Raw genomic sequence first — 14903 nt, forward strand, 5'->3', positions numbered from 1 at the left:
GAAGCCGATGCCAGCAGTCCGCAACGGCGCATCAGGCTGAGCCTGTGCGCACCCGCGGGATCTCAAAGCGGGAGGAGGGGGAGGGAGGGAGAGGCGGCACTGAGGAGTATAAGACGGCGCTGGGCACGAACGGCGATGCGTGCGACCGGGCACCATGCATCCACAGACCTCCCCTGCTTGGGCACCTTAATTCAGTGATTGACAGGTTAGTAAAACCTGTTTTTCCGCAGAATCAAGCCACAAATAGCTTTTATAAGACCTCCTTAGAAATCAGAATGCTGCCCTGGACATGAGCTTATGTTTAGCTCACAGGGCTTATAGGTGGGGACAGAATCCCTTTAATCATATACATAAATATGATAATTTGGGGCAGGGTAATGAGCCCCGTCCTCCACACCATAGAGCACAGTGTGCGGATACTGCATATGTCTGGAAAATGTCATAAAAAGTTTGTGAAAGAAAACCTCCCTGAAATGAGAAGTGCACCTCCCTGAAATGAGTTTTTGCAGGCTGGGATGTCTGAGCTCTATACCCCAAATCCGGGTGACAGGTTCCCTTTAAGTTTGCATATTTTTATTTTTGCAGTGTATGAATACATTTGAAAGAAAGAAAAGATGTATGGTGAAAATTTAAGCAGATATCACACAACTGTGTAAAAAACCCTCACTTCCCCTTAGAGACCGGCTTGTTTTGGCCCAATGACCAAACAATTTTTTTTTCATTCTTTTCATTGTCGTATTTAGGGTTGCCACCATTTCCAACCTAAAATAAGGTTGAGTTAAGCCACACGGGGCTTGGCGTAACAAAGTCACTTTGTCATAATGTGGCTCCCAATTTTATTAGGCCCCTTTCAGATAAGCGAGTGTCATGCTCCAGACTTGCAGTGTGAGTATGCGGAAGCTCCCATCCTGACCTCCCAGCACTGACTGGGTCGCATAGCATTATTGATTTATGATCCTATGTAACCCTAAGGGCTCATGCACAGGACCACACCCTGTTTTGCGCCCCGGGTGCCTTTTAGAATTAATAGTGCCCCCCATTAAAGCCCCCTAGTAATATTAATGCCCCCATTAGCGCCCCTCCCAGAATTACCGTACTAATGCCTCCTTCTCTTCTCATTAGTAACAGTCCATATAGGAAAATACCTGCAATTATTATTGCTGGTAGAAAAAAATGACCGTCGAGATACCGGCAGGATGGCAACCCTAGTTGTATTCAAAGACCCATAACTTTTTGAAAAAAAATTATTTTCCGCGGAGCTGCGTGAGGGCTTGATTTTAGAGGGACGACTTATAGTTTTTATTGGTATCTTTTTGGGGTACATAACACTTTTTTATCACTTTTTATTTGTGGTGCATAAGTGAAAACCGATTCTGTGTTTTTGTTTTATTTTATTTTTTTATACAACTTTCAGGGTACGGGATAAATTACATGTTAATTGTAGTGCGGGTCGTTACGGATGTGGCAATATCAAATATGTGGAAAGGATTTTTTTTTTTGCTTTTTTTTTTTTTCATTGGAAGTGGTTTTTTTCCCAATGGGAAAAAAGGTGTTTTTTTTTTTAAACTTTTTTTATTTAATAAAACTTTTCTTTTCCTTTTTCCATTTAACAGTCCCACAAGGGGACTTTAATAGGCAGTGTTTTGATCACTTCTATAATTCTCTAGTACCGCTAGAGTTCAAGGGAATTCCACTGTCAGTGCTATACTGACGGTCACCAGCAGGCTGGGCCAGAGAGGTGTCACCCACTAGGATACACTGCAGGAGGTTAGGGCTGTTTCATACGAGCGCGTGCAGTGCAGGAATCACGTTCCACGTAAGCATGATCCTCCGTTCTGGACACTGCTCGTCTTGTAGGAGCGCACGGCATCATAACGATTTATAATGTTATGTGCCTCTGCATGACCTTACTGCTACAGAATCATAGTGACATAAAGGTGTCCCTATGATTATGTAGAAGTAAGGTCATGCAGAGACACAGGGGGAGATTTGTCAAACTGGTGTAAAGTAGAACTGGCTTAGTTGCCCATAGCAACCAGTCAGATTCCACCTTTCATTTTTCACAGCTCCTTTGGAAAATGAAAGGTGGAATCTGATTGGTTGCTATGGGCAACTAAGCCAGTTCTACTTCAAACCAGTTTGATAAATCTCCCCCACAGAGCATTATAAATCGGTATAATGGTGTGCGATCCTGAAGTGTAGTGCTTATGTTTGACCTAGGCTCCACTGTCCTGGCTATTGATGGATGTCCCAGGGGTCAGACCCCCACCAGTCTTGCAGTTCCCATCTATCCTATTGTCAGAAATTACATATACCAGAATCAAAGAAGATGAGGCCGAACTGGACGGGGCCCCTTCTCTCCAAGGCCCCATAGGATCGGCAGTCTACCTCTATGTTGTGTACCAGTCACCTGCTAATGTTATGTGTATTCCCAGTGTTATATGATCATTCCTCATTGATTTGGCACAGTGTTACGTATTTCATCAGAACTGGGCATTGTAGGTTATGCAAATGCCTTGCCTTGCCAGGAAGGAAAATGACAGCAGGACATTATGTATTAGAAAATGTCCAGCATATTTTAATTTCCAGGATATGCAATAATTAAGTTTTTATTGTAGAGGTAGATATATTGAGATTATATTAATTGCAATAAAGATCAGGCATGCAATGTTCATGACCAGCAATCAAGTTCATTTCATAAGCCCCGGACCTGGACATCGCAGTTTGGGGTGATGACTCTTTGAATAGGACTGTACTTTCAACACAATTGCCTTTTTCTCCATGTATAGTCCTTTTGTCTCCTCCCCTTGGGACTCCTGAGCTGATGATTCACCATCGACTCACTGCTAAAATTTGGACTATCATCTCACTAAGGGATCAGGTTACTGCTGCTGCCCATAGAAGTCAATGGGTGGGGGAGGGGTTGCTTCTGGAGAAGACAACAACACAGACACACACAAATGTTGCTGAAGGACCTAGTTTTCTATCTCGCCCCAGTGCTGGATTCATAGCTACCTACATTGCTCAGGACTAGGGCTGAAACGATTACTCGTTTGAATTGAGTAGTTTGACACAAAAAAATCCTTGATGCAATTTTTTGGCATTGAGGATTCGTTTGTGTCATGTGACCACGGAGCAGGAGTGAAGCGCTTGCTATTACTCACCGCTCCGTGGTCACCCACCGGCCCGCAACGCACTGTACTGTATCGCACTATGACCCGACGCTGTGTGACGTCAGGCAGCGCGCAGAGAAGATGGAGGAGCTGTGGAGTGGCACCCGTACAGGAAAGGTAAGTAGGCGCTGGGGACATGGCTAGGAGGGGGAGATGGTGGCACTGGGGGGCAACTGATGGCATGGGGGGGGGCTGATGAGTTTTTATAAGGGAAAATGTTCTTTTAATTCGTTTTTTGTTATTAGCGTACTTGATTATTCGTTGGATTAATCAATAGAATACAAGATTACAAAAATATTCGATAGCTGCAGCCCTACTCAGGACTGCTGTATGATGACCTCCATGCTGCCTCTGATGGAGTGCTATGGAGAAACAGGATCTTGTCTATGTGTTCTCTGTATGGGAGACTTTATACACTGTCGAGTCACATTATTATGACCACCAGGTGCCGCATGGACAGCAGCTAGACGGGCTGGGAGTGTTTTTTTCATAATATGATTATGAACGCAAATGCGCTGGAATTTTGACTTCATGTCACGTATGACGTCCGATACAGACATGCTACCTGACTAGACAATGACGTGTGCAGCATAGTCTAATCACATGACTACAACGTATCCAAGTGGCGCATCATGTGGATCTCTCTGCCATTATGATGAAGTTCACCTACTGTACTCTGTTTTTGATCCTATCATGTATCATCTGTCAAGTGACATACTAGCTAAACCATGATGGTGAAAAATTAGCAAATTTCTATTTCTCTACTTTTATAATAGATAGTAATAACTCCAAAAATAGTTATTACTTTACATTCCCCATATGTCTACTTCATGTTTGGATCATTATATGAATGCCATTTTATTTTTTGGGGACGTTAGAAGGCTTAAGCCCCTTTCACACGAGCGAGTAGTCCATGCGGGTGCAATGCGTGATGCGAACGCATTGCGCCCGCACGGAATCCGGACCCATTCAGTTCAATGGGGCTGTGAACATGTGCATTGGTTTTCACGCATCACTTCTGAGTTGCGTGAAAATCCCAGCATCTTCTATATTCTGCGATTTTCACGCAACGCTGGCCCCATAGAAGTGAATGTGGCTGCGTGAAAATGCGTTTTTCACATATGATTGCTAAGAGATGTTGTTTGTATACATTAAGTTTTTTATCACGCGCGTGCAAAACGCATTGCACCCATGCGATAAAAACTGAACACGATCGCAGGCAAAACTGAATGACTTTGCCTGCAAAATCACGCATTTTCGCTGAATGCATTCGCAACGCATCCGGACACGCTCATCTGCAAGGGGCCTTAAAAGTTTAGAAGCAATTCTGCTAAAAATCTGCTAAATTTCCAAAACCCACTTTTTAAGGACCAGTTCAGGTCTGAAGTCACTTTGTGAAGCTAAACTGCTGTACGGGCACACGGCAGGGCGCAGAAGGAAAGGAACACCATATGGTTTTTGGAAGGCAGATTTCACTGGAATCATTTTAAGCTGCTGTGTCACATTTGAAGCCCCCCTGATGCACCCCTAGAGTAGAAACTCCCAAAAAATTACCCCATTTTGAAAACAACAGGATAAGGGGGCAGTTTTGTTGGTACTATTTTCGGGTACATATGATTTTTGGTTGCTCTATATTACACTTTTTGTGAGGCAAGGTATCAAAAAATAGCTGTTTTGGCACATTATATATTTTTTGCTATTTACAGTGTTCATCTGACAGGTTATATGATGTGGTATTTTTATAGAGCAAGGACACGGTAATACCAACTATGACTACTTTTTTTGGTTGTTTTTTTCAGTCTTACATGATAAAGCATTTTTGAAAAAAATGATTTTTTTTAGTGTCTCCATATTCTGAAAGCCATATTTTTTTTTAATTTTGGGTGACTGTCTTATGAAAGGGGTTATTTTTTTCGGTATGAGATGACGGTTAGATTGGTACTATTTTACGGTGCATATGACTTTTTTTTACAATTGTATGTTTATTATGGTATATAAAACAAAAGAACGTGAATACACTTTTACAGTAGCATAATGCACAGAAGTACGAGGAAGGGGCAATACCCAAAATACATCACATACATATTAGATGAGCATATGTAACACTTGACAGTATTCAATGATGAAGCATTGTAGACCAAACAAAAATAAAGCGTTGAATTGATCTAACTAAGACTACATTCATCTGTAACCAATCTGGAAAGAGAACAAAATCTGCTGTGCAATATATCTGAAACAAATAGCCAACAGACATGACAAATGACATGAACAAAGACAGAGAGGGAAGGCGGGGTGTTAAAGATGTGTGAATTTTATTCTATATTTTTTGTATATCTAGGACTGTAATGAGTTAAACTTTTTCTCTTCCAAGTGCCTCCCTCCCACCCCTCTCTTTGTCTCAAGCCGGAGAAGAGAGGAAGGGGGGCAAAGAGCTGTGCTGTGGGCAGTGTCTGATTTCTCACCTTTCTGCAGGTGTCCCATGGAGTGTGGTAGAATGTGTAAACCAATCATATGACTTGATGATATATGTTGTTCACTGCCTATAGAGAAGCACCTCTTTGAAATGTCACATATGACGTATGCAGTAGTATTGTTAGACTGTCCACCATTATAAGATGGCGACACTTAGATGTTTACATTAGCTTAACATTCCAAAGTGGTACCCACTGCGCAGATGTTAAGAGTGTTATCTCTGTTTCTCTTATCTCTTTTTCTCTTTGACCAATGAAACAATGGTTTGTGTCTCAGTGAGGACTGCCCTCTTCTGAAGATATATATATGCTTACCTCATGTAATAAAAGTTAGAGATTGCTTTGACCAACTTCTGTGTCAGTGTTCAGTCTCTCAACCACGCGTGGATATTAACCCCCTGAGGGTACATTGATTCGGAACACCAGAGTGTATCTTAAATGCCCTAATTTAGTTGTGGCTTTAACAGGGGGAAAGAAAACAATCCTTTCACCATGATTCTTCAAGGTTGCCTATTGGCCCAATAAGTGTCCCATATATCCCATATGGCGTTGAAGAGTGCCATTTTGTCCTGATACATAGCAGTGGAATACTCCATTGTTCGGACCTCCATTACCCTGGCATACAAATCAGAGACCCGTGGTGGGTCGGGGCTTTTCCACGATCGGGAGACTAGACAACGAGCTGCTGTTAGTATCAGTAGCAGCAGCTTGAGTGCATGCTTTTTGACTTGTTTGGGGACCACATTAAGTAGGAAGGACACAGGTTCCGGTCGGATTTCGGTTCCAAAAAGGTCGGTCAGGAGAGCGCCTACTTCAGTCCAGTAAGGGCCTATCTTGGGACAATCCCAGAAAATGTGAGGCAATGTACCCCTATGCAAGCCACATCTCCAACAATCACCCGGGACTACTGGATTCATTCTATGGAGGAGGTCAGGAGTGTGATACCAGTACATTAAGATTTTATATTGGTTCTCCTTATGAAGTACCGACATAGATGACTTCGCTGCCCTCCTCAATATAAGGTGCCAGAGTGAGTCCAGTAAGGCCCTCCCCAAATACTCCTCCCACCTCACCATGTAGCAATGCCTTTGGGCCCGGTCATGGAAGGGAGTCAGCAATATAGAGTAAATCTCAGAAATTAAACCTTTCGCCTGTACCCCTTCCCTGCATATGCGCTCAAAGGCAGTCGGAAGGGAAACCGTAACCTCTGAAAAGATGGATTGGGCAAAGTGCCTAATCTGGATATAGAAAAATTGGAGGAAGGTGGGCGATCATACTTGGCCTGCAGGGCATTGAACGGAAGGAGGTCATGGCGGAATGAGTAGACTCTAGAGGGAATTTACTACTGCACTGCTGCCAGATGCGTCTGGTACATGCCATGGGCCCTAGGAGATCCTTGTCTGGCTGAGTCCTGTCAGGCCCAGCCCATAGCATGGAGTTAGGGTGTACAGGAGCTAGCCAGAGTCTTTCTACCTGCATCCAGACAGAATAAGGGTGCAAGGAAGCCCAAGCCGTAACAGAGCGTAGCCGGGCCGCCCAGTAATATTTAGTTAGGTCCGGAACCCCCTAGACCGCCCTGATGCCTACTAGATAAAAAAACTGACTTCAGGATTCTGTGCCGCATATGACTTTTTGATCGCTTGTTATTACACGTTTTGTGATGTAAGGTGACAAAAAATGGCTTTTTTGAGACTTCATGTGATATTTTTATATAGCAGGTTGTTACGGATGCGGCAATACCTAATTTTTTTAAAATTTATTTAACTTTAGCACAATAATAATAATTTAGCACAAAAAAAATCATATTTTAGTGTCTCCATAGTCTGAGAGCCATAGTTTTTTTTATTTTTTGGGATTGTCTTAGGTAGGGGCTAATTTTTTGCAGGATGAGGTGACTGTTAGATTAGTACTATTTTGGGGGGCATATGCCTTTTTGATCGCTTGGTGTTGCACTTTTAGTGATGTAAAGTGACAAAAAAATGTTTTTTTAGCACAGTTTCCTACCAGGCTAAAAGGACCTTAACCACCTCCGGACCGCTGTACGCAGATTCGCGTTCCGGAGGTGGCAGCGCTGCGCACAATCACGCATATACGCGTCATCTCGCGAGACGCGAGATTTCGCTCAAAGCCGGCCCGCGCATCGCGGGCCGGCAAAATTCAAAGAAGAAGTTCGTCACCAGCCTGCCAGCAACGATCATTGGCTGGCAGGCTGGCGATTTTCAAAAAATCCAATCAAAAGTCATATAACAGATCATATTAGTAAATATGATCTGTTATATGGCTTCTCTGCTCCTCTGCTGGTCCTTTTCGTCGGTTGGATCCAGCAGAGAAGCAGACTGAACTGTGAGTACACCAAACACTTCACTGTAGCCCCTGATCACCCCCCTGCACCCCAATTAACCCTTTGATCGCCCCTGTCAATCACTAGTGAAAGGAAAAAAAGTGATCAGTGTAAACTGTCACTTTTTTTTTTCCACTGGTATTGGCTGTTAGGTTTTAGGGATAGTTTAGGCCCCTTGGTTAGGTAGTTAGCGTCAGTTAGCGCCCACCGCACCGCAGTCACTTTTATTCGCTGAATAGCGTATCGCTAATCAGCATTTGTACTTTTATAGTATCTGTAAGTGATCAAAACTGATCACGGTCAGATCTATAATAGTATTAGTGTCACTTTAGTTCGCCCTCCACCCAAAACGCAGTGTTTGCCCGATCAGGCCTGATCGGTCGCCCACACGTGCGTTCACCCACGCCCGCCCCACCGCAGTGACAAAAAATATATATTTTTTGATCACTGCACATTCATTTTACACGCACTGCGGCGATAAAAAAATCCGTTTTGATATTTTTTATCAACCGCAGCGGCCTCCGGTACTTCGCTAGCCTCCCCTTTGTAAGACAGGCTTGCTTTTTTTCTTGGGTAGTCTCAGGGAATACCCCTAAATTTAGTAGTCCAAAATGTCAAACAGGGGGTATTCTTCTGAAGAGGCCTACAGGATTCTGACCCAGTCGGATGAGGAGTGGGAACCCTCATCTGATGAATCTAGCGGGTCAGAATATGAACCTGTGGAAAGCAGTGGCTCTCTGACCCAAAGTTCGGACGAGGAGGTGGAGGTCCCTGGCAGCACCAGGCGTACCCGGCCCCGTGTCGCTAGACCACAGGTTATGCAGGATCCGCTTCAAGAGCAGCAGAGTGGGGCTGTCGCTGCCGGATCACGTGGTGAGGCATACACCAGCAGCGCAGCCCTCCCTGGACCTAGTACCAGCACTGCCGTACAACATGGTGACGTGGCGAGCACCAGAAGGGCAGTTGAAGCTGGTACGGTGGCACGTGCACTAGTTACCCCGTCGCAGCCACCGCACAGACAGGCCCGTAGAGCCCCTAGAATCCCTGAGGTGCTGGCAAACCCTGATTGGCAGTCACCAACTTCAGCCGCACCTGTAGTTCCCCCTTTCACCGCCCAGTCTGGAGTTCGGGTTGAGACGGCTCAAATCGGTTCGGCCCTGGGATTTTTTTAGCTGTTCTTGACTGCGGAGCTCTTGGACTTAGTCGTGGCAGAGACCAACCAGTATGCCACACAATTTATATCCGCCAACCCGGGAAGCTTTTATGCCCAGCCTTTCCGGTGGAAACCAGTCCAAGTTTCCGAACTTAAAATTTTTTACACAAGTGTTGCCCTCCTTAGGCATTTGTTTTTAGAACGGATTTGCGCCTGTGGCACCACGCGAACTAGTCGCGTGGGCTTCCCCCAACGGCTTGTAACCACCCGTCTTGCAAGGGGGGAGAGGGCTGCCTTGTGTAACGAAGAACTGCTCGCGGTGAAATGGAGAGACAAGCGTGACGTTTACATGCTCTTCTCCATTCACGCAGACACGACAATCCAAATTGAGCGAGCAACCCGTGTCATTGAAAAGCCCCTCTGTGTCCACGACTATAATGCGCTCATGGGAGGGGTGGACTTCAATGACCAGATGTTGTCTCCGTATTTAGTTTCCCGCAGAACCAGACGCTGGTATAAGAAGGTGTCTGTATATTTAATTCAATTGGCGCTGTACAATAGTTTTGTTCTCTACAGTAAGGCTGGGAGAACACGATCTTTCCTCAAATTCCAGGAAGAGATCATCGAGAACCTCCTTTACCCAGGAGGTGGCCCCATCCACCAGTGTAGTTAGCCGTCTACACGAGCGACATTTCCCCAGTGTCGTTCCTGGTACCTCAACCCAACCGTCACCCCGAAAAAGATGTCGTGTCTGTAGCAGGAGTGGAATAAGGCGTGACACCCGCTATTTCTGTCCTGACTGTCCTGACCACCCTGCCCTATGCTTTGGTGAGTGTTTCCGGAAGTACCACACACAGGTACACCTAGCATAGGGATTGCATCTCACAGGACAGGCACACAGGGCTATTAGGGCCCTTTTACTCTCAGCTGCTGCAAACCTCTCCTTTCACCTGGGATAAAGTGCATAACGTACTTCGCCACATCTTTGGGCGATTTGCGCTTTGCACATTGTCCCATGGGGAAGGAGAGGTTTGTTCTATAAAGGTAAAAAAAACTAAACAAAAAAAAAATTACCGGTAAGTAAAAAAGTTAAAAAAAGTTAATATGTTCTGTTCTAAAGTTAATAAAGTTATTGCTTTGCGGCCTGGTTTTTTCTTTTTTGTTTTGTTTTTTTTACCTTCCAGGTGGACCAACCGATCGACCAGCTGCAGCACTGATGTGCATTCGGACAGAAGCATTGCGCTGCTGTCAGATTACACGCAAGTCGGTGTATGCGGCGCTGCAAGACGAGATTTCTCCTCTGCAGTAAAAGATATGTTTGCCGAGGCATATGAGCTGAGGAGGTGGCGGTGTTCATATACTTTGGCAAACACTTTGTATATATAAAAAAAAAAATCCCGGCAATGATTTATTCATCCACATCGATTGATGTGAATGGAGAAATCTGGTTTGCCAGGGCATACGAGCTGAAGTGGGTATGGATGTTGGGCGGAGCTCCTATGTCCTGGCAGACGCCTTTCCCCTCCTTTTTCTTTTTTTGGCAGAGATTTTTTCATCCACATTGATCGATGCGAATGAAGAAATCTGTGCCGTTCATTTTTTTCTTTCAGCCCAGAGGCTGAACGGAAAAAAAAAATCTCATTACCCGTATGCTCAATATAAGGAGAATAGCAGAAACTCCTAATGCTGGGCATACATGTAATGATTGCGGAGACCCTCAAATGCCAGGGCAGTACAAACACCCCACAAATAACACCATTTTGGAAAGAAGACACCCCAAGGTATTCGCTGAGGGGCATATTGAGTCCATGAAAGATTGAAATTTTTGTCCCAAGTTAGCGGAAAGGGAGACTTTGTGAGAACAAAATCAAAAAAATCTATTTCCGCTAACTTGTGCCAAAATTTTTTTTTTTCAATGAACTCGCCATGCCCCTCATTGAATACCTTGGGGTGTCTTCTTTCCAAAATGGGGTCACATGTGGGGTATTTATACTGCCCTGGCATTTTAGGGGCCCCAAAGCGTGAGAAGAAGTCTGGTATCCAAATGTCTAAAAATGCCCTCCTAAAAGGAATTTGGGCCCCTTTGCCCACCTAGGCTGCAAAAAAGTGTCACACATCTGGTATCTCTGTATTCAGGAGAAGTTGAGGAATGTGTTTTGGGGTGTCTTTTTACATATACCCATGCTGGGTGAGATAAATATCTTGGTCAAATGCATACTTTGTATAAAAAAATGGGAAAAGTTGTCTTTTGCCAAGATATTTCTCTCACCCAGCATGGGTATATGTAAAATGACACCACAAAACACATTCCCCACCTTCTCCTGAGTACGGAGATACCAGATGTGTGACACTTTTTTGCAGCCTAGGTGGGCAAAGGGGCCCACATTCCAAAGAGCACCTTTCGGATTTCACAGGTCATTTTTTACTGAATTTGATTTCAAACTCCTTACCACACATTTGGGCCCCTAGAATGCCAGGGCAGTATAACTACCCCACAAGTGACCCCATTTTGGAAAGAAGAGACCCCAAGGTATTCGCTGATGGGCATAGTGAGTTCATGGAAGTTTTTATTTTTTGTCACAAGTTAGTGGAATATGAGACTTTGTATGAAAAAAAAAAACAAAAAAACATCATTTTCCACTAACTTGTGACAAAAAATAGAAAATTCGAGGAACTCGCCATGCCCCTCACGGAATACCTTGGGGTGTCTTCTTTCCAAAATGGGGTCACTTGTGGGGTAGTTATACTGCCCTGGCATTTTAGGGGCCCAAATGTGTGGTAAGGAGTTTGAAATCAAATTCTGTAAAAAATGACCTGTGAAATCCGAAAGGTGCTCTTTGGAATATGGGCCCCTTTGCCCACCTAGGCTGCAAAAAAGTGTCACACATCTGGTATCTCCGTACTCAGGAGAAGGTGGGGAATGTGTTTTGGGGTGTCATTTTACATATACCCATGCTGGGTGAGAGAAATATCTTGGCAAAAGACAACTTTTCCCATTTTTTTTATACAAAGTTGGCATTTGACCAAGATATTTATCTCACCCAGCATGGGTATATGTAAAAAGACACCCCAAAACACATTCCTCAACTTCTCCTGAATACAGAGATACCAGATGTGTGACACTTTTTTGCAGCCTAGGTGGGCGAAGGGGCCCATATTCCAAAGAGCACCTTTCGGATGTCACAGGTCATTTTTTACTGAATTTGATTTCAAACTCCTTACCACACATTTGGGCCCCTAGAATTCCAGGGCAGTATAACTACCCCACAAGTGACCCCATTTTGGAAAGAAGAGACCCCAAGGTATTCGCTGATGGGCATAGTGAGTTCATGGAAGTTTTTATTTTTTGTCACAAGTTAGTGGAATATGAGACTTTGTATGAAAAAAAAAAAAATCATCATTTTCCACTAACTTGTGACAAAAAATAAAAAATTCTAGGAACTCGCCATGCCCCTCACGGAATACCTTGGGGTGTCTTCTTTCCAAAATGGGGTCACTTGTGGGGTAGTTATACTGCCCTTGCATTCTAGGGGCCCAAATGTGGGGTAAGGAGTTTGAAATCAAATTCTGTAAAAAATGACCTGTGAAATCCGAAAGGTGCTCTTTGGAATATGGGCCCCTTTGCCCACCTAGGCTGCAAAAAAGTGTCACACATCTGGTATCTCTGTATTCAGGAGAAGTTGAGGAATGTGTTTTGGGGTGTCTTTTTACATATACCCATGCTGGTTGAGATAAATATCTTGGTCAAATGCCAACTTTGTATAAAAAAATGGGAAAAGTTGTCTTTTGCCAAGATATTTCTCTCACCCAGCATGGGTATATATAAAATGACACCCCAAAACACATTCCCCACCTTCTCCTGAGTACGGAGATACCAGATGTGTGACACTTTTTTGCAGCCTAGGTGGGCAAAGGGGCCCATATTCCAAAGAGCACCTTTCGGATTTCACAGGTCATTTTTTACAGAATTTGATTTCAAACTCCTTACCACACATTTGGGCCCCTAGAATGCCAGGGCAGTATAACTACCCCACAAGTGACCCCATTTTGGAAAGAAGAGACTCCAAGGTATTCGCTGATGGGCATAGTGAGTTCATAGAACTTTTTATTTTTTGTCACAAGTTAGTGGAATATGAGACTTTGTAATAAAAAAAATAAAAAATCATCATTTTCCGCTAACTTGTGACAAAAAATAAAAAGTTCTATGAACTCACTATGCCCATCAGCGAATACCTTAGGGTGTGTACTTTCCGAAATGGGGTCATTTGTGGGGTGTTTGTACTGTCTGGGCATTGTAGAACCTCAGGAAACATGACAGGTGCTCAGAAAGTCAGAGCTGCTTCAAAAAGCGGAAATTCACATTTTTGTACCATAGTTTGTAAACGCTATAACTTTTACCCAAACCATTTTTTTTTTTACCCAAACATTTTTTATTTATCAAAGACATGTAGAACAATAAATTTAGAGCAATTCTTCCAAGTGCCTCCCTCCCACCCCTCTCTTTGTCTCAAGCCGGAGAAGAGAGGAAGGGGGGCAAAGAGCTGTGCTGTGGGCAGTGTCTGATTTCTCACCTTTCTGCAGGTGTCCCATGGAGTGTGGTAGAATGTGTAAACCAATCATATGACTTGATGATATATGTTGTTCACTGCCTATAGAGAAGCACCTCTTTGAAATGTCACATATGACGTATGCAGTAGTATTGTTAGACTGTCCACCATTATAAGATGGCGACACTTAGATGTTTACATTAGCTTAACATTCCAAAGTGGTACCCACTGCGCAGATGTTAAGAGTGTTATCTCTGTTTCTCTTATCTCTTTTTCTCTTTGACCAATGAAACAATGGTTTGTGTCTCAGTGAGGACTGCCCTCTTCTGAAGATATATATATGCTTACCTCATGTAATAAAAGTTAGAGATTGCTTTGACCAACTTCTGTGTCAGTGTTCAGTCTCTCAACCACGCGTGGATATTAACCCCCTGAGGGTACATTGATTCGGAACACCAGAGTGTATCTTAAATGCCCTAATTTAGTTGTGGCTTTAACAGGGGGAAAGAAAACAATCCTTTCACCATGATTCTTCAAGGTTGCCTATTGGCCCAATAAGTGTCCCATATATCCCATATGGCGTTGAAGAGTGCCATTTTGTCCTGATACATAGCAGTGGAATACTCCATTGTTCGGACCTCCATTACCCTGGCATACAAATCAGAGACCCGTGGTGGGTCGGGGCTTTTCCACGATCGGGAGACTAGACAACGAGCTGCTGTTAGTATCAGTAGCAGCAGCTTGAGTGCATGCTTTTTGACTTGTTTGGGGACCACATTAAGTAGGAAGGACACAGGTTCCGGTCGGATTTCGGTTCCAAAAAGGTCGGTCAGGAGAGCGCCTACTTCAGTCCAGTAAGGGCCTATCTTGGGACAATCCCAGAAAATGTGAGGCAATGTACCCCTATGCAAGCCACATCTCCAACAATCACCCGGGACTACTGGATTCATTCTATGGAGGAGGTCAGGAGTGTGATACCAGTACATTAAGATTTTATATTGGTTCTCCTTATGAAGTACCGACATAGATGACTTCGCTGCCCTCCTCAATATAAGGTGCCAGAGTGAGTCCAGTAAGGCCCTCCCCAAATACTCCTCCCACCTCACCATGTAGCAATGCCTTTGGGCCCGGTCATGGAAGGGAGTCAGCAATATAGAGTAAATCTCAGAAATTAAACCTTTCGCCTGTACCCCTTCCCTGCATATGCGCTCAAAGGCA

This window comes from Bufo bufo, chromosome 6, assembly GCF_905171765.1.
Source record: "Bufo bufo chromosome 6, aBufBuf1.1, whole genome shotgun sequence".
Lineage (NCBI taxonomy): Eukaryota > Metazoa > Chordata > Amphibia > Anura > Bufonidae > Bufo > Bufo bufo.